The sequence below is a fragment of the Dreissena polymorpha genome, chromosome 16, assembly GCF_020536995.1.
Source record: "Dreissena polymorpha isolate Duluth1 chromosome 16, UMN_Dpol_1.0, whole genome shotgun sequence".
NCBI lineage: Eukaryota > Metazoa > Mollusca > Bivalvia > Myida > Dreissenidae > Dreissena > Dreissena polymorpha.
This window is the reverse complement of record NC_068370.1, coordinates 48,296,476-48,317,497: the sequence shown is the minus strand read 5'-3', so window position 1 is coordinate 48,317,497 and position 21,022 is coordinate 48,296,476. Positions and strand designations below refer to the sequence as shown.

At 34.4% G+C, this 21,022-nt stretch overlaps 1 long non-coding RNA gene across 1 annotated transcript; it reads left to right on the top strand.

The window, feature by feature from the left end:
• The first annotated feature begins 257 nt into the window (after positions 1-257).
• On the top strand, positions 258-6,412 carry LOC127861583 (uncharacterized). The gene is made up of 5 exons (XR_008040277.1): positions 258-299; positions 705-809; positions 2,409-2,522; positions 3,059-3,172; positions 6,337-6,412. It is a non-coding gene; the product is annotated as an uncharacterized LOC127861583 (long non-coding RNA).
• The last annotated feature ends 14,610 nt before the right edge of the window (positions 6,413-21,022 follow it).

The window sequence follows — 21,022 nt, the reverse complement described above, 5'->3', positions numbered from 1 at the left end:
TAAATTTTGCAATATTGATCATAGCAACTTGATATTTGGCATGCATGTGTATCTCATGGAGCTTCACATTTTGAATGGTGAAAGGTTAAGGTCATCCTTCAAGGTAAAAATAAAATAAATAAAAGCGGCGCAGTTAGGGGCATTGTGTTTCTGACAAACACATCTCTTGTTTTATTTTGTTATTAGAGACAAAAGATGCCCTGAATGCTTGGGAGCGTACTTGGTCTTCATCAGCGAGGAGCCAGCTCATTGATCAAAAGCGAGAAAAAGGTGCATCAAATGGATATCTTGAACAGCAGGTAACCTTATCAATTATGTGTCGAGTTAGTAGTATATGTAAGGCCCACACTCACAGATGATAGGCAGTAAACAAAGTAGCTACCTTAAGGATAATTGTGATTTCTCATCAATTTAAGTTGTTGATTTGATCACCTTGTTTCAATGTGGTCTGAGTGAGCTGTTATGACTAGTAGACACTAGTCATCATCTTATGTCTTAGGCTGTGTCCTTTATTGCTGGCAATTTAGTTCCTCTGACACCTAAAGCAGTTTCAAATGAGTTCAAAGATCTGGATAATAAGTATCCTATTTGGAAACAACATAAACGACACCCTTTGAATCAATGTGTTGTATACCTTCTCCTCCAATACTGCAAGGCATACGACATAAAAAGCTGAGAAAATGTTTTTTCTTCATTTTTTTTAGAACCTACAACCAATTGTTTTGGTCGATCATATCGCTGGTGAAGTTGAACAGTCTGTAAAACGGAAAAGAACCTCTTCTGTAAATCAGCATGTCAAGAAAAGAAATGTAAGTACCTGTTTTGAATCACTTTGTGACTGTTTTTAGCTCGACTATTATATGAAATATATATAGTGGAGCTATCCTACTCACCCCAGCGTCGGCGTGAGCGTGAAAGTTGGAATATTTAAGTTTGCGTTCCACATCAAATATGTCCCTTGACATATTGCTTTTATATTTTGCATACTTCTTTACCAACAATGAACATGACCCCAATCTATAAACAAGAGCATACAACCGTATCAAGCATTTTTTAAGAATTATGGCCCTTTTTCCACTTATAATATGCATATTATTGATAAATCTTTGTTAAAGTTTGCGTACCACCTCAAATATTTTCTATGTCCCTTGACATATTGCTTCTATATTTTGCATACTTCTTTACCAACATGACCCCAATCTATAAACAAGAGCAGACAACTGCAAGAATTATGGCCTTTTTTCCACTAAGAATATGCATATTATTGATGAATCCCCCAACCCATTTTTTTTGAAACATGGTAAAAAAACTAATTCTTATTTTTATTATTTTTGAAAGACTGTCCACCCAAGCTATTTCTATCAAACTTGAAATAAAATCTTATTAGTTTGTTTTATGTCTTTACAAATGTTCAATAGAAATGAATGTTGAAAATATACCTGAACTCAGAATTGTCTATAATGTACCAATTCTTTATAATAAAAGCGATCAATATGTTTCAATTATGGTCCTTTTTCATTTAAAATATGACTTATTACCTGGACCTTATTGAATATGAACAATTTCCCCATGATGGCTAACGTTATTCTGTCAAGCACTAAAATAGTCGAGCGCGCTGTCTTCTTACAGTTTTGTTTTATGCCCTGTCACTAGAAGAATGGAATAAGGCACTAAGATTCATCCCTGTCCGCCTGTCTTTTGTGATTAGTGATATGAAATAGGTTGAAAGATATCATGGAGGAGAAGTGCAGTGCAAAAGAATCTTTTCCTTTAGTTATTTTTATACTTGTTTTTTTATGAGCATAACTTGAAATATTTAAGTGATACAGAATTGAAACTGGATTAATGATTAAGATTCACCCGTGGCATTGTCTTTCCGTCGTTATGTCATTTTGTCCATCCATACACCAGTTACACATTGAATTCTGTAATGCCCTTTTAGTTGATTGAAATTGAGATTTTTTTTTGTCCGGAGCTGTTTCTCAGTTACTTTCACATGCAAGTTCATGGAACATTAAAAATAATTTTTGAAATTCATTTTGTGGTGGTACAAAGTTTTGTTGGGTTCAGGTCTAGAATCATGTCCCCTTAATTGATTGAAATTGAGTTATTGCGGTAATAACCAACGGTTTGGAGTTTCGATGCATAGTAATTAAACCACGAGGGCGTAGCCCTAGTAGTTTGATAACAAGCATCAGAACTTAAGGTTTAAATTTAAATTTTATTTTAAGATTTAATAGACTAGATATAATTATACTTGGATGTGAGCCACTTATTCTTAACTTAATTATCCCTCTAAAAAGGCATATGTACAAGTTGTCCAATTCAAAGGGTACAGAATTTGTGTTAAAAAGAAGACACCAATATAAAATATGGACTGAAATTGATTATTTGTCATGTTTTAATAGACTGCAGAAAAGGGACAAACGAAAAAAGGGACGTCGGCTTCAAAGGCAGCTTCTACACCTAAAACTAAAGCAACAAAAGCAGCATCCACACCAAAAGCAACATCAACAATAGTGGTAAGTTAAGGAAGTTTCAGTTCAGATGATTCAATTGCAGTCATTATAACCCTTGTTTATATCTGAGTTTTTATATCACCATGTCCATTCTCTGTCTTCAAATAATAGTGTGTGTTAACACAAGTCACATGTCGTGGTAGAATTGTGTTTTAGCACTCTTTGGTGGTTTTTGCATAATATCAGTCAGAATAATTTGTTTAGTTTAGAGATGTTTCCTTTAATTGATTGAAACTAAAGTGTTTAAATTTAAATTTATTCAGGAAAATTTAATAGACTAGATATAATTATAATATACTTGGATGTGAGCCACCTATTCTTAACTTAATTAATTATTATCCATCTAAAAATACATATGTACAAGTTGGTTTCCACATTTATTGTCATAGACCTTAAAAAGAAATATAATTAACATCCTTTTACTAGTATAAGGATTCTTATGCATAATTCAAAAAGTACAGGATTTGTGTTAAAAAGCATACACCAATATAAAATATGGACTGAAATTGATCATTTGTCATGTGTTTTACTTTTAACAGACTGCACAAAAGGGACAAACGAAACAAGGGACGTCAGCCCCAAAGGCAGCTTCTACACCTAAAACTAGAGAACCGAAAGCAGCGTCCACACCAAAAGCAACATCAACAATAGAGGTAAGTAAAAGAAGTTATTCAGATGATTCAATAGACAATCCCAGAAAAAATAACTGCAGGATTACCGCCCATGAATACTCGTGCACGCCTCAAACGATACTGAAGAACAAAACAAGGACCTATATTTTGTATAGGTCTCTAAGCAAAATAAGGAAGCGAAACAATTTTATTGAATAGATTTAAAGATTTAAAAAGTTTCTGTTATCGATCTGATAATCACATAATAGTACGTTTTTTTTATATAAATATAAGTTTTAATATTACGTTATTAGTAGAAATACGGTGTATCTGCATTCTTTTAAGAGTAAAAAAAACACAGCATAAACAGGGACCTATGTGTATAGGTCCCTGGCACAAGTAAGGTCTTGATTGTCATTTAATATGTTATTTAAAGGTGACACCTGATATCTTATCTTAATTATGGCATCTACACACGTGCAGACATGTGATGTCACGGGCATACCCATAAATGCTTTTAATACACACTTGGAACATCGTCTCACATTAAGCGATTCGTTTGCGCCTTTATTGCTGATGTTTTTTTTAAGACCTTTATGTTGCTGAAATTAATAATCTGTAATTAACGAAGAAACAAATCACTTATTTTTTTATTTTATTTTGTAATCGTAAATTTGGACTTTATAACCAAAATTTAATAAGAAATAATTTAAGTTTAGGAAATCTAGAGAACCCAATTGGAACCACTTAAGTTTATTTAAGGCTCCATCTTGTTCATGTTGAACATTTCAATAGTGAATTTAGGTGTTATTAAGAAAATTTTATAAATAATGAAATAAGTTAAGTAAATATTGAGAACAGCCCAAACAAATTTATTTCAGGCAATAAACTTTAATATTACATGTAAACCTTATTAATTAAATAATATAAGAAAGTTAAAGGCAAAAGCTGATATGTCGACCTTTTCAATAAAAAAGTATGACATGTCCTGACATATTGCACAGTTTACTGTTTTTTTTTTGCAAATGAATAGCTCTTGTACTTGTTCACTTAAAATCATTTCCGGCTAGATATTTTTGCATGAGCTTAAGAGAGTTTTGAAAAAAAGATATGGCTAAAACCACTTTTTCACTTCATATTTGATATATAACCTTTAAAATGAAACTTCCAAAGGAAATATTAATAACGAAATTGTAACTGACAAACAAACATATGTACTATTCAATAAAAAAAGTCTGCTTCGGTCTTTCATCTTACAAAGTTTCTTAATGAGTAACTCTGGAACTATAGAAGTACGGCATTTAAGAAGAAATAATACAGGCTTTACTAAGGCAGATATATAATTTTCAATATAATTGTCTACCTCAACCTTAAATCCATTTATTTAATAACAAAGATCTATCAAAATGTTTCCAATCTTTGTATGTTGATATATCTTCGTTAATAACAATGTTTTTTTCAAACTTTAAATATTTATATAACCTTTATAATTATTCTTGAATTATTTTATTCCATAAAGAAATACTTAAATTTATACAAAGGCATTACTGAAAGGTATGCTTAAATGCCAACTCGACATTATGTGTTGTCACTGAATATTGTTGCAGAGACATATATTTAATGAATCTATTGTGTATATTTCTTATTTAACTTATATTGATTAACGATGTGATACATATTGACACTTGGTATCATGTTTCACTCATTTTCAATTCCACTGTGCGAGGTCATACAGTACTGTTTATTGTAATAAAGCGGGTGTACGCTATGATAACGCTGTAATCTGCCTAATTCTTTAGTACCGTCTTGAGTAGCGGGTCGCGTTATAGCCAATATTGCGGCGGACAATTTATTGATTCTGGGATTGTCTATTGCAGTCATTATAACCCTTGTTTATATCTGAGTTTTTATATCACTATGTCCATTCTCTTTCTGCAAATAATAGTGTGTGTTAACACTTGTGAAAGCAGAATTCTTGCTCAGTCTTAATGAAATTCGTCAGAACATTGGGTCATATTTGCTTGTTCATCTGTCTGTCCATCACACGTTTGTTTCCGGAGCTGTTTTTCAGTAACTATTTCATGGAATTTCATGAAACAATAAAATAAATGTCATCATGGCGATTCACAAATTGACCTGATAACTACAGAGTTAATTGATACAAAATAATGAATGTCCAATTTTTGTTTCCTCTTCAGAGATGATTCTCTGTTACATTTGCATGGTAATATATTGAACCTTAAAACAGGTTATGACACGCTTTGGTGGTGCACACATAACTATTGTTGGATAGCCTTGGTTTCTCGAGAGATATGCCCCCTTAATTGATATTATGTTTTTGTCCGGAGCTGTTTCTCAATAAATATTGCATGGTACTTCTGTAACTAGTGCATCGAAGTTAATATTAATATGTATCATAATACTGCTGCTGTACACCACCAAATATTTAGACAGCCTTAGTATCTCGAGAGTTATGTTCCTTTAATTAATCAAGAATATATTTTCTCAATAGGTATTGCGTGGCAGCTCAGATAACATGTAATATTATTCTGTAGTGGACTAGTGTTGCACAAACATCTTGGTAAATCAAGTTATGCCCCTTAGTTGAATGCAATCTTATGGAATTTTGTATGTCCAGAGCTGTTTCTCACTATTGAAAGGCATAAGGGAAATTAGATAGAAAACTAATTACAACAATGTTTAAAAAAAAAAGAAAAAAGTAGGGATTGAACTCCTCACTGAGGGGTGATAAGAGGAAATAACGTGAGACGCGCTGTCTGAGTTATTTTGCTTGTTACGGATAAGTTGACTTTATTACAGTGACATTGATCATTCAATAATAATGTCGTCAAAATAAAAGGGCCAAACAAACAAAAATAAATTTATATAATGAATCTTATTTCAAAACCCATAAATAAATATCCCGTAAAATATGCTCAGTATAAACCGTAATTATTTGTTCATATTATATTCTTTATTTCAGACTTTGCCCCATTGGGCCCTTCAACGTGACCTTTTTTCTTTAAATGTTAAAATCAAATTTTGGTTGTTCTTACATTGATTTTGTAAGAATGACTTAATCAGTTCAGAGTTATATTGAAACTCAACGATTTATTTATTCTGTGGGAGAAACCAATTCAGTTGCTTGTTCAATGTGTCTAAACCCAAATATAACAATGCATAACTCATTTTGTTTTTTGTTCCAGGGATCCAATGGGAGACAAATAAATGTTTTGCTCCAGTCAAGCCTGCACAATGGCCCTGGAGCAGTGCCAATGAGAATTACTAACTATGTTGAACACCTCAACAGTGACCAGCGGGATGTGCTCCAGGACATTCTCCAAAACGACAAAGAGAACAAAAGCACCATGACGGAGCCAGCAATGACATTTTGTGACATGTGAACAAATAGCAAACTTTGTTTGTGTAAATACAGTCAACAAGAAACTGGATGTCTTTACACAGAAGATTGACAAGCTAGAACAATTGATTTTAAGTTTAAGTAAATCTGTCAGTACAGTAAAGTTCTAAACCAAAATGAGTTGATCGGTAAAGGGGAATCTGACATCTGTGTTAATGTGTTCGACAGTCAGGGTACGGACGATGTTCAAGCATCAGATGATACGTTTGAATTAGATTGTAGTAGTTTGGATGTTGGTTTTGTTGGTTCGGATAGCTATTCAAGTGTTTCAGCGGAAGGTAGTTTCGATGTTGGTTTTGTTGGTGCAGATAGTTTTTCAAGTGTTTCAGTGGACGGTCAGGGTTCTCGTGATCTGGATGTAGGATTAGTTGGTGGTGATCAGTCTGATGTTCACACCAGTGAGCAGGATGGAGAAATGGTTTGTATAGGTCGGTCACGTGTCATTCATAGTGGGAGGGCTGCAGGAATAGTTGGTGGTAGTCAGTCTGGTGTTGTTGATAGTGGTAGGGCAGCAGGAATAGTAAGTGGTGGTCAGTCTGGTGTTGATAGTGGTAGGGCAACAGGAATAGTTGGTCGTAGTCAGTCTGGTGTTGATTGTGGTAGGGCAGCAGGAATAGTTGGTGGTAGTCAGTATGGTGTTGATAGTGGTAGATCAGCAGGAATAGTTGGTGGTAGTTAGTCTGGTATTGATAGTGGTAGGGCAGCAGGAATAGTTGGTTGTAGTCAGTCTGGTGTTGTTGATAGTGGTAGGGCAGCAGAAATAGTTGGTGGTAGTCAGTATGGTGTTGATAGTGGTAGGGCAGCAGGAATAGTTGGTGGTAGTCAGTATGGTGTTGATAGTGGTAGGGCAGCAGGAATAGTTGGTGGTAGTCATTATGGTGTTGATAGTGTTAGGGCAGCAGGAATAGTTGGTGGTGGTCAGTATGGTGTTGATAGCGGTAGGGCAGCAGAAATAGTTGGTGGTGGTAGGTCTGTCATTGTTGATGATGGTAGGGCTGTAGGAATGGTCGGTGGTGGTCAATTTGGTGTTGTTGATAGTGCAAGGGCAGCAGAAATAGTTGGTAGATCTGGCTTTGTTGATGGTAGGGGAGACATGGAAATTGTTGGTGGTGTTAGGTTTACTTAGGTGGCAGTCAGGGTTCTCGTGTCAGTGGAGGTATTGGTGTTCCTAATTACAGTAGCAGTAACTTTGATAGGACACCTCTTAGCGTTAATAGATCATTCGGCAATCGGCCTTTGATGATAATCCGTTGCGCTGATGATATGGGTGCAGTTCGTCCTCACGCAGAAATTGTTCTACATAAAGATGTTGTTGATGAGTTGCTCTTGGAGCATAAAGGTAGTATTTCTAAATTGTCTTGGAGCTTGGCCAAGCAAATGTTTTCTGAAGAAGACCTGTATTCAGGAACATTCAATGGGAAAGGTGGTCGAAAAGTGCTGTCGCCAAGAAGGAAGCAATTAATTCTCAAGGTTGTTGGCTATGCTTTTCCAGGTATCACAGGCATTTCTGGTTATGTTGCGGCCGCAATTAATAATGGAATTAGAAACAGAAGGAATTACAAAAAGAAATTACCATATTAACTCAAAGAATTGCCCACAAGTTTGATACTGGAACATTTATGCGTTTTGATGTTTGGATCAAGACGGATTTAAGTAAATATACAAAAATACTTTGTACAAAGTTTCAACTGAACTTTGGCAGTTTTTTTGTATATTTACTTAAATCTGTCTTGATCCAAACATCAAAACGCATACATTTCTTTTGTAATTTCTTCTGTTTCTTGAAGTATCTTCCAGAAAGTATTTGTGTGAGACTTTTTTATTATGCTCTTGGTAGGCAGGATGTAGGACTAGTTGGTGGTAGTGAGTCTGATGTTGATAGTGGTTGGGCAGCAGGAATAGTTGGTGGTAGTCAGTCTGGTGTTGATAGTGGTAGGGCAGCAGGAAAAGTTGTTGGTGGTCAGTATGGTGTTGATTGTGTAAGGGCAGCAGGAATAGTTGGTGGTGGTAGGTCTGTAGGAATTGTCAGTGGTGGTCAATTTGGTGTTGTTGATAAGGTCTATGGCAGCAGGAATAGTTGGTGGTGGTCAGTCTGGTGTTAATAGTGGTTTGGCAGCAGGAATAGTTGGTGGTAGTCAGTCTGGTGTTGTTTATAGTGTTAGGGCAGCAGGTTTGTTGGTGGTGGTCAGACTGGTGTTGATAGTGGTAGGGCAGCAGGAATAGTTGGTAGTCAGTCTGGTGTTGATAGTGGTAGAGCAGCAGGAAAAGTTGGTGGTAGTCATTCCGCTGTTAATGATAGTGCAGGGTTCATACAGACCTTGAAAAGTGCTTGAAAATCAAGGTTTACCTTGAAAAGTATTTAAAAACAATCTGGAGTGCTTAAAAGTGTTATTTTCAAACATTGTTTTGAAAAGTGCTTAGAAATTGCTTGAATTTGGCTAGAAAAGTGCTTGAAAATGAAATTATCACAATTAAAAGTGTTAAAGCCATATTCATTCTTTCCAAGCTTTCAGCTTATTTCACATCATATTGATCCGATCATATTGATTGCTCCTCCTATCTTAGGAAATACCCACTGTTTGTTTATAGTCTTTCTGGTTAGGGTTTTGACGGGATATATGCAGCTGATGCTTCATAATTAACCCTTTGCATGCTGGGAAATTTGTCGTCTGCTACAATGTCGTCTGCTGAATTTCTAAAATTAGCATTTTCTTCAAAAAAAATCAAAGAATTCTATCAAAATAGCAAACAGTTTGGATCCTGATAAGACGCCACGTTTTGTGGCGTCTCATCTGGATCCAAACTGTTTGCAAAGGCCTTCAAAATCCGGTTCCAGCGCTCAAAGGGTTAAATAAGCACAACTATGTTTAATGACATTGAGTTGTTATGTATGTTCAAATACATCTTTGTAAGCATTGTCATAAAAAGTACTTTAAGACATTTGAAAGTTGCAAATAGGAAAAGCGCTTGAATTTCACTTTTTTCACCTTGAAAAGAGCTTAAGAAGTGCTTGAATTCCATTTGCAAATGTTTGTATGAACCCTGTAGTGGTGGGGCAGCAGTTTTTTTTATATATTTACTTAAATCTGTCTTGATCCAAACATCAAAACGCATAAATGTTCAAGTATCTTTCACAAAGTATTTTTGTGAGACTTGTTTTATTATGCCCCCCTTATGGTAGGGTGGCATATAGTAGTTGAACTCTGTCTGTCAGTCTGCCCGAAAACTTAAACATTTGTTATAACATTTGAAAAATAGCAACTTGATATTTGGCATGCATGTGTATCTCATGGAGCTGCACATTTTGAGTGGTGAAAGGTCAAGGTCATCCTTCAAGGTCAAAGGTCAAAAAACAAAATCCAATGGAATTAACAAGCTTTAAAGGGAGATAATTTCTATACCTGCCAAATGATAAATAGAAACTTTATTTCAAAGCGGCACAGTAGGGGGCATTGTGTTTCTGACAAACACATCTTTTGTTTTAATTTATTAATAAATTGTTAGCCAATGTACATGATGCATATTTATTCAAACTGTTAAACCTTTGCATGCTGGGATATTTGTCATGTGCTAAAATGTTGTCTGCTGAATTTCCAAAATTAGCCTCTTCTTCAAAAAAAATATCAAAGAATACTATTAGAATAGCAACATGTTGGATCCTGATGAGACGCCACGTTTTGTGGCGTCTCATCTGGATCCAAACTGTTAACAAAGGCCTTGAAAATTCGGTAAAAAGGGTTAATGTGTTCTATAAAATGTGCAAGTAACATTGTTCACAAAAAAGTCTGTAGGTTGCAGTTACTCAACATGGTACATGTATGCAACATTATTTCAGCTTTTATTTTGTTATGTGGATAGAGTTTCTTTGTTAATATGTTGATGTATTTATTATAAATAAACGTAATATTTCATATATGTTTGCTTTTCACTCTATAAATGCGACCAGCTGAGCGACTTTTGTCCAAATGCTCATGAATGTTTATACATATTTATTTAATGCTTTCCGGTGGTTTAAAGAGAAATATCAGTGAATTAAAACTGATAATTTCACTGTTTAAAACAATTAAAAATATAAGTGAAAATTATCGATAATTTTCACTGTTTACTGTGAAATGACGTCATAATTTTTACAAAATGACTTCATTATCCCAATGACATTCTTTAGTTAAACTCTTTAACAATGTATATAAACTGTGACAAAAGCATGAAATAAAAAGAAAATTTGTTGGATTCGGTGGAATATCGATTTTAATTCACTTGTGATCATATAAAATATATATTTACACTCGTGGCTGCGCCACTCGTGAAAATATTAATTTCTATGATCACTCGTGAATTAAAATCTATAATCCATCGAATCCAACAAATATCCTCTTTATCATGTTTTATTAAAAATAAAAGCCCTAAAGGGTTACTATAAAATTAATTTACAAACAACATGCAAATACATAAACAAACACAATATGTTTTATGTTTTTTCAGGATGAAAAATAGATTGAATGGTCGCAAAGCTAAAGAACCGATGTAAACGTTGCAATACATTCTGTACCAGCTATCCTGATTTATAACCCATTTCAAGAAACTAGTACCTCATTCGAAGTTCTTTATTTTGTTTGCAAATTCAAAAAATATTGTTCTGAATGGCAAGTTTTTGTGCATGGGGAATATTTTGTATGAAAACATGAAAGGTATAATGCTTTCATATTTAATGTTTGGGTATAAATACAGACAGTTGACCAGAGGAAGGCAATTATGTATACCAGATTTAACTTCTGGATCTTTTTTGTCTAAGACACATGCTGTCGATTTCATTTTGGAAAAATATAAACTACATACAATTATGTTTATAGTGATAACACACACAGTTTTATTTTTCTTTCAATATATATTTCAACAATTACCATTGTGAAATATTCTCTTATAAACATACAATTATTTGAAAAAATTCAGGCTGTCAAGTGACCTTTTTTCAAAAAGTAGGAAAAAATAGGAACTACTTTTGCAAGAAAAGTAGGAAAAAAGAAGGAAAAAGTAGGAACTTTTCCCTCAAAAGTAGGAATACATAATACTTATTTTTTAGACACAGGTCCAGAAAACATAGCTTGAAACAGAGCAGGAGTGCCATCACATGTTCTGTATGGATACCCACTTGAAGCTACCTTAAGGGCCCAGAAGATTTCAGCCTTTTGTACCTGTTCCTTGTGTGATGGATGTACTTGCATACAGATAGATTTATCCCCACAACCCTGAGAGCTGCTTGGCTTTTGGGCACTTCCAAACAAACGCTTTTGTGAATTATCATGCATGTATTTCATGTTTTCCTTGTGTTTTTATCCATCTGCATGACTTATAAGTTGATTAGCACCAGAATTACTACAAGATGGACTTCATTCTGACAGTACAATATCTTGCAAACTCATTGCCGGTATCTCTCTTGCACCATGATCCCAGTGTTTTTCCACTGTTGTCCAACTTCTCCATCCATGAAGGGTTAAACTTTGTTTTCCCACTAGGAATTTAAGCACTTATAGTGTATCTATGATAATTAAGTTTCAAGCAAAGCTACCCTGATTAAGAAGTATACATGTAATTAGATGCTGTTCATTTTGGTGTATCATCAAATAAGTGGTTAGAGGTCTTCTGTGTATCGATATAAAAATGGTAATTATATTGTGCATGTTATATCCTTAAGCAGAAGACCAAATTTATTTAGTGATACACCAACTTGTTGTACAAGATTAATACTAGTATATAAAGCAGTGTAAATGTTCTGCTACAGCTACATTGTGAAACCTTTAAATTGACAATAGGGTGCAGTTATAATGACTTAAGTTACATTCAAAATGACTGGTCATTGCAGAGCAAATTATGCAACTGGAGATAGGACCTTATCACCTGACATCTTTTATGACAGCATTGATTGGGCAATGAAACCGTTGCACGTCATTGTTTATTCCAGTTTCAAATAATGGCTTTTACATTATTGATGACTTTGCGGGAGTGTAATAATGCCGTTTAATAATTTTAATACTTCGCTTTAACACCTTGAAGTTACCTCACTAGCTATGGCATCATTAGACAAGAATTGTGTTTGTCCGAAACACAATGCCCACTATTGGCCAGCTTTGAAATAAAATTTCAATCTATCATTTGGCAGGTTTAGAAATTATCTCCCTTTTAAAGCTTATTACTTCTCTTGGATTGTATTTTTTAATTACCTTCACCTTTCACCACTCAAAATGTGCAGCTTCATGAGATACACATGCATGCCAAATATCAAGTTGCTATCTTTAATATTGCAAAAGTTATGGCCCATATTAAAGTTTTCGGACGGACACACACACACAGACAGACAGACAAACAGACTGACAGTACAACTGCAATATGCCACCCTACCGGGAGCATAAAAACGTATCAGTGCATTTAGGCTCTGTGCATTTATCTTTAATTACTAAACATGATGTACCTATGATATCAATAGAACATCATATCCGTTGTCATGTAATACAGAATTTATTACATTATATTTGTAAATGATGGAAACTCGGCAAAGCATCAGTTTTATCTTTTTTCCAATAACTTGTGTAATAAATTCCATATTACATAACCAGTCATACAATACATGTATCTCTATATCTCTACATTCCAAACAGCAATATCATGTAAACATGCATAAGGTTTGGTCAAATTATTGTCAATGGAAACAAAATAAAACTGGAATAAACAATGGGTTCCCTCAGCTCTTGCATCACTGGGAACTGTGTAAGGTAGTGCAGTCTGCAGTGTACAAATGCTAAGGAAGTAAACAAGGCACTATTGTTACTTAAAAAAAAAACTTGTCAATAATTTTAAAAGTTACATAAGAAATAAATATTTATGCTCCTGAAGAGGTGCTAGCAGACAGTCAGCATGGGTTGTCAGGTCTCATCTAGATGAATGCACATTAACAGGGATACAGTCATGCCATAGATTCATTCATCCTGCAAGTTTACTAAATAAACTCTTAAAAAAAAAATTCTCCATTGAAAATGAAAAAGTAGGAATAGTAGGAAGATTTGGTAAAAAAATAGGAAAAAGTAGGATCCTGATGACAAAGTAGGAAATAGTAGGAAAAAGTAGGAAAAAGTATGACCGCTTGACAGCCTGAAAATTGTATCCCGATTGCTTGTTAAAATAAAACTGTAACTTTTGTTTAAATCTGCAAAAGAGTAATGGTTTAGTTAATGGCTACTTATTCGAAACCCTACTTATTAATTTCGGCTTGAGTTTTCAGACTCCTTTGTGAAACAGATGTATTGATAATAATAACAAGTTTGATAATAAAATTTATTAAAAAAAGTAAAATTAATCCAGTTTTTAGACCACCACTATAACAAAAACAGAAGAAATTGAGCATTAACTATGTACGCATATTAATAACGGTAAACTGTAACATGTAAATATTCTCAACTGTCTAATTGCATCATAAAACCACTAATACGTTTTTATAAAGTATTAAACAAAATTAATGTTAGAATGTTCACATTGTGCGATACACATGTAAAATCCAAATAAATTAGAAGTATAAATGTCTCCAGAGGATGACACATGCCCACGATGTTGTAGTGACATTTGAAATAGGAACCTGGGTCGTACTTTGACAATGTTTTCTTTATTTTAATCACATTTGTGTACCATTTTCCATATTGTGCTTTCAATATGTGCCATGTTAATTTAAAATCCATCAATAAATGACAAAGATATGGACTGGACACGTCAATCAATGCACACTCTTGAAATACGACCTTGAAAGACTAAATTTGATATTCACGTTTGAGAAATCAGACAGGGACCTGGGAAACACTAGTTTCACTTTTGTTTACTTATTATAACATTAAATTTTGTTCCATTGTGACAAAATAAAAATATACTTTGAAATGACCATAAAATATAGCTGATAGCATTATCATAGCAACACTTTTAATTATTTTTTATCAAAATTTCCGTCTATAAAACAAAAATGGCATGCTGTAAAACAACTAGATAAAAAGCATTGTTTATATCTAAAAACAAAAATGACATTTTTGTCTTAAAAAAGGTTGAGAGTAGGGAAAAGCAAAATGAAACAGTAATTACTGGAAATTAAAGCTGTTAACCACTTCAAAACTAAGCAAAAATGAAAAAAATAATATTAAAAGACTGAAAGCCATATTAAGAAAGTGAACACTTCTTCTGTTGTTTTTTTATGATTTATTTTGAAAATAAGCAAAGGTGTTTATGTTTTAATGATAAATTAAAACACTGAATAGGTCAGAAGTTTGTTGGTCCACCATCATTCAACACAACATGAGGTAAAACCTTATGAATGTGATCAATATATTTGGCACAATCAACTGCTGTCAAGTTTTCCCAAAAGTCCTTGATTCCATTGACTAGTTCCACCTTTGTTTTTGGCTTGACCTTCCGTTTTAGGTGGTCCTTCAAAGTAGCCCACACATTTTCAATTGGGTTGAGGTCCGGACTTGAAGGAGGTGTTGACATGGTTGAAACTCCGTTGTCTTTGAGCCAGTCGGTTGTGGATCTGCTCTTGTGTTTAGCATCATTGTCCTGCAAAAAAATAATGTATGTTTGTTAAACTAATGAAAATCGTCAAAACAAAATATATTCTAATAATTCTAATATTAAATAGAAATGGCGCGGAAGATGCCAACGCATATCCCCACACCGCATAGATGTTATATTAAAAGGCAATTTTGGATGGGCAAGGCCTATGTTGGCAGGGCCCCAGGGTGGGTACGAAAAACAAATTGGGTACGAAAAAAAATTTGGGTACGAAAAAAATTGGGAATGAAAAGAAAACAATACCGGTAGCACCACTCAAAATGTGCAGCTCCATGAGATACACATGCATGCCAAATATTAAGGTGCTATCTTCAATATTGCAAAAGTTATGGCCAATGTTAATGTTTTCGGACGGACGGACAGTTCAACTGCTATATGCCACCGTACCAGGGGCATAACAAGGTTGTACTATAGCCATATAAGGAAAACTGCCCCGCCCCCTCGCAGCCATGTTTTTCAACGGAACGGAACCAATTTCAAACTCAGCAAGCATTTCACTGGGACAAATGTTCTGACCAAGTTTCATTAAGATTGGACAATAAATGTGACTCCTAGAGTGTTAACAAGCTTTAACTAAAGCCATATGAAGAAAACTTCCACGCCCCCTGGCAGCCATGTTTTTCAACCAACCGGGACCATTTTCGAACTCTTCTAAGATATCATAGGAACACATGTTCTGACCAAGTTTCATGATGATTGGACAACAAATGTGGCCTCTAGTGTGTTCACAAGGTTTTACTATAGCCATAAAAGGAAAACTTCCAAGCTCCCTGGCAGCCATGTTTTTCAACCAACCAGAACCATTTTCGAACTCATCCAAGATATCATTGGGACACATGTTCTGACCAAGTTTTATGAGATTGGACAATAAATGTGGTCTCAGAGTGTTCACAAGGTAAATGTTGACGACGGACAACGCACGACGGACAAAAGGCGATCAAATTAGCTCACCATGAGCACTTTGTGCTCAGGTGAGCTAAAACCACACTGAAGATTATCAATTTAACATGTAAAAAAGGTCAAGTGGCCCAGGCCTTTCCCAGGATCTTTAAGCACTGGGTTACCCCTGTGTCTTTTTTTTTTGCTTATGACATTTGTTCACCAAAGTGTGCTACTGTGATGCTTTAACATTTGCATGTATTTAAAATCAAGTAAAGGCACAGCAAAATTAAAAATGTTCAATAGCTGATCAAAGGCCGTTGAATTCTAGTTTATTTATTCAATAATTCACTTTTCTTAATACCGTAAAATTAAATACAGTACCTTAAAATTAAACAAATACAAAATGGTACCTAAGTTGCAAGCAAATCAGGCATATTTGCCCATGTGCCTTTGCAAATTTCGGGGAAAAGACCTGTGGTGTTACACCGAAACTTGAATTTTTAATCAGAATTCTCATTATTTACCTGGTACAGACGGAAGCCGTTTGGATATCTTCTAGCTGTAAAGGGTAATAGACAGTCTTTTAAAATCTGCTGATATGATATGGAATCCATGATACCAGTGAAGAGACAGCAACTTGTCGGACCCTGGTAGCTAATTCCACCCCACATATGGACCTGAAACAGTTTAATTGGAAACATGTTATCCTCCTATAATTTATTAGCATATTTACATGTATTTTTTCCATGTGCTTACTATTAAAGAAGTACATGGCATGTATGTTGTTTTTGTTGTTGTTTTATAGTAATAAATGTAATAAAGACAAGAGATTTTTTTTTCAGAAACACAATACCCCCTACTGCGCCGCTTTGAAATCAAGTTTCTATTTATCATTTGGCAGGTATAGAAATTATCTCCCTTTATAGCTTATTACTTCCCTTGGATTTAGTTTTTTGACCATGAAGGATGACCATGACCTTTCACCACTCAAAATGTGCAGCTCCATGAGATACACATGAATGCCAAATATCAGGTTGCTATCTTCAATATTGCAAAAGTAATGACCAATGTTAAAGTTTTCGGACGGGCGGACAGAGTCACAGACAGACGGACAGTTAAACTGCTATATGCCACCCTACCGGGGGCACACAAATTGATAATTCAGAAGTTTACAGGAAGGTTCATTTCATTTATATTTTAGGTTGCTTGAATTATTGTTTGCAAAAGTTGATAAAATATATACAGGTCAGCGGTTTGAGAATATGGCAGGAGTTGTCATTTCATTACATACTTAAGTAGATAAACGAGTTAAAAGAATTATGGCAGAAAGAAACCATATAGCGAACCTACTAACAAGTTTCCTGGACGAGTTAAATAATGTATAGTATGAAATGATGAGTCTCAGATCTTTCTTATCACATGCTTTTAAATGAGCAAATAAAATATTTTCTACACAAACGCGACGATAAATTCCGAAGTTTGTTTACAATTGGCGACATCATTTGACATGACGTCATTTCAGCAAAATAACAAAATGCGATGAAACGAAAACTAGCTAACAAAAACGCTTTAAAAGTATATTAAACATGTGTAATTTTTTTTTTATTTGCAATGGTTATAATAAATGGGAAATGGGGCATAGCATGTGATAATAACAAGTTACAATAAATGATCAGTGCTTGAAATCTATATCAAGCAACTTAACATGATTCAGCAAGAAGCTCCAATAAACTCAAGTCAATATACATGTATATCAGGTATTATTCTATAACATTTTATCATATCATGTGAGGCATCTGAAAATGTTAGGCATTAAAGTTCATTGTCTGCATTTGGTCATACAAGTTTTTTGCAGTTGATTGCAATTTACTGCAAAATGCCAATATCATTTCTCATAAATATTTCTGCACTGCAGCTTTAATCAATAAATTTCAAGATTTTCTCAGTGGCATGCTTACCGTAATTACTCTATGTTTTCGGACACTCTAATTTTTCGGACACCCCTGTTTTTAGCAAAAATAATTATTTTCCGTGACTCTTAATTTTCGGACACACGAGTTTTCGTCCATAATTAATGTCTCTAAGTTTCGGACAGTATATTTTACAGCCCTATTTTACTAAATTTCGGTCCTGTTTTCGATATCTTATGACACTTCGATCATGGGGTTTTACAACCAGATTAACATCATCAAATATGGCAGGTGCATGCCTGAGGGCAACGGACCATTACATTTGCGTTATTGGGTAAATAACCTTGTAAACCGGTATTAAACAATGGTTTCGTTATGACAATTACCAGGGGTAGTGTCAATTAACAGTTCAATTATCTACCGCAATGTTACGACCCCTTCTCAGTAAAATAACTTTGACAAATACTAAACGCTTCTAAGTGTGATGCACCCTATTGTATGTTTTACGAACAATGGAAGGTATTAGACAACAACTATCGGAAATGAACAAACGAAGAATTCATAGTTTGCTTTTTTTTATTGCTTTAATTACAGGTTCATACTAGTGAGTATCGGTACATCACATGCTCATTTCTGAACTCGTTGGTCAAAGTACAACCTTGTTGTAACTTTCTGTTAAATAAATTAAGCATTTAAAATTATTTAAAATGCAGTGCAAACATATATAACTGTAATTTTTACTATACGGCATGGTATTTTACAAGCGCGTTCTATTACCGGTAGTCATTGATACAATTGACGCTATTTTCGGACACTTCAATTTTCGACTCTAAGTTTTCGGACACCTGTATTTTGTGAATATTTTTCGTATCTAAGTTTTCGGACAAATAAAAATTAATTATTTTTAAGTGTCCGAAAACATAGAGTTATTACAGTAAGTTTCCAATATTATAAACTGTCCAATTATGAAATATGATGGGCTTAAAACACAATTATGAACTCACCTTGTATGCATGTTTAGGTTTTGCACATTTTCTTGGCAAGCTTGCTATAGTACTGCCAACTTTGTAAAATTGAAACGTTCCACTTGATGACATTTCGATGGTTGTCTCATCTAAAATAAAGAAACGAATGGTTTTAATAACTAATGTCAGAGTCATTAAAATGTTAAAACATCAATACCAGTTTACAGTAGTTTAGTCCTGCTGACGTATGGTTCCAATTTGATGATTTCCTAACAAATACGGAATTCTTAAAAACGTGAGAACACCCAACAACTTACGAAAAATGTCTTTACACTTTAGATGATAAAAGGTACCAATAATAGACGTGTTGCGCTTATGTTGATTAGACAGACACAGAACTAAAGTGTTACGGTAAGGAAGCGACAGAATCGGAAAGGACAGGAATCACTGGCAGTGGAAATATTTGCTTTAAAACTATTACCATTCCAGATTGCTGTTGGTATAACGAGTTTATCTTATAAGCCTTACACAGACAGAAACTGCATTAGAATTAGATTAGAATATTTATTGTGTACAGTGTACAGTACATTACATATCAATTATTTTGTCAGCCCTTAAGGTTTGTTGCGCTACAGTTAAAGCTTCTTATATGATTTCATGTCGGAACCATGCTTCAGCAAATTGATGTTTAACGATATGAGGTTGATGTATATTAATTTATTATACCATGCATTTAAAGACATAACTAAAGAGGAAAAATGCCACCTTTTCTAATCAATGAAAATTCAAAACTTACCAGTGAATACTACATCACTGAAATCCTCTTTTTTTCTCAACATTTCCATAGCAAACTGCTTTCTGACCTGGACGTTCTTCACACTAATCATTTGGCAATATGCCGATTGTTTGCAGGTCCATCCAAGTTGCCTCCTAATCATCTTGACTGTCGATCGAGACATATGCACACCAAAAACATAGTTTATCTTTTCTTGCACAACCGAAGCTGACAACTCGTTGTTCTGTTTATATAAAAAATCCACAAAATCGACATGCTCTCTGTTCACTTTTTTAACCTGATTTCGCGGACGACGTTATTCCCATTACACTTTGATAGAATTTTTCGTACACCACGGTCAGTTATAGAATAAGAATGGTGAAGTCTTAAGTGTTTAGCAATCACAACCGAGTTGCAACCAGCACTCTTTAACCTTCTAATTGTTGCTTCAATCTGTTTTGGAGTCCGATGAGGCATCTTGTTGACGAAATTTTCGCAATGACTGAATGTCCGGAATATTAGGATACAGTACCCAACCTTGAACGTAAGGATAACTTACACTATTAGTTAAAAACAACAACACAGACTTATACGTTTACAAAAAAATCAGTCTACCGCGCATTTGATAAAAAAAAACGCAGGTTATCTTTTTTCGCATGCGTATACGGCGTGCTGCAAATCTTTAAATAGGACATATCTGAATATAGTGCACATAAGCTTCGCTTTTTCATCGGGTTTCATCGCTACGCTTGCGCAATGAAATAAGCGCAAACAATCGCATGTTGTAAATCTATAAATAGGACATCTAAATATAGTGCACATAAGCCCCGCCTTTTAATCGGTTTTCATCGCTACGCATGCGCAATGATATAAGCGCAAACAATCGCAAACAAACGCTTAAAAACGGTTTAAAACGGTTTAAAACGGTCAAAAACGCAATCGCTATTAATCGCAATCTTGCGGAACACAAACGCTAACTCTACTGTACGATGTTACATTTCAAGTCCGTTGTCTATCCATAACTTAATTCTCTATTTAGCAATCTTCATTGAGAAAGCGAGGTAAACTGGCCGTCACTAAAACGCTTACCGATTATGCATACAATATAGATAACGTTGAAAACTGCATACGATATGAACAAAGAAGGAAATTGCATACGATATGGACAAAGAAGGAAAATGCAGACGGGCTTTAATAAAATGGATTTAAATCATTATTTACGCGTCACTAAGATGCGCAACACTTGTAAATGTGATATTTTATTAAATATAATAGCATTATTATGCATTATTATCCATAGGACCGATAGTTTAATCAAAAAGAAAATATTTAAAACCG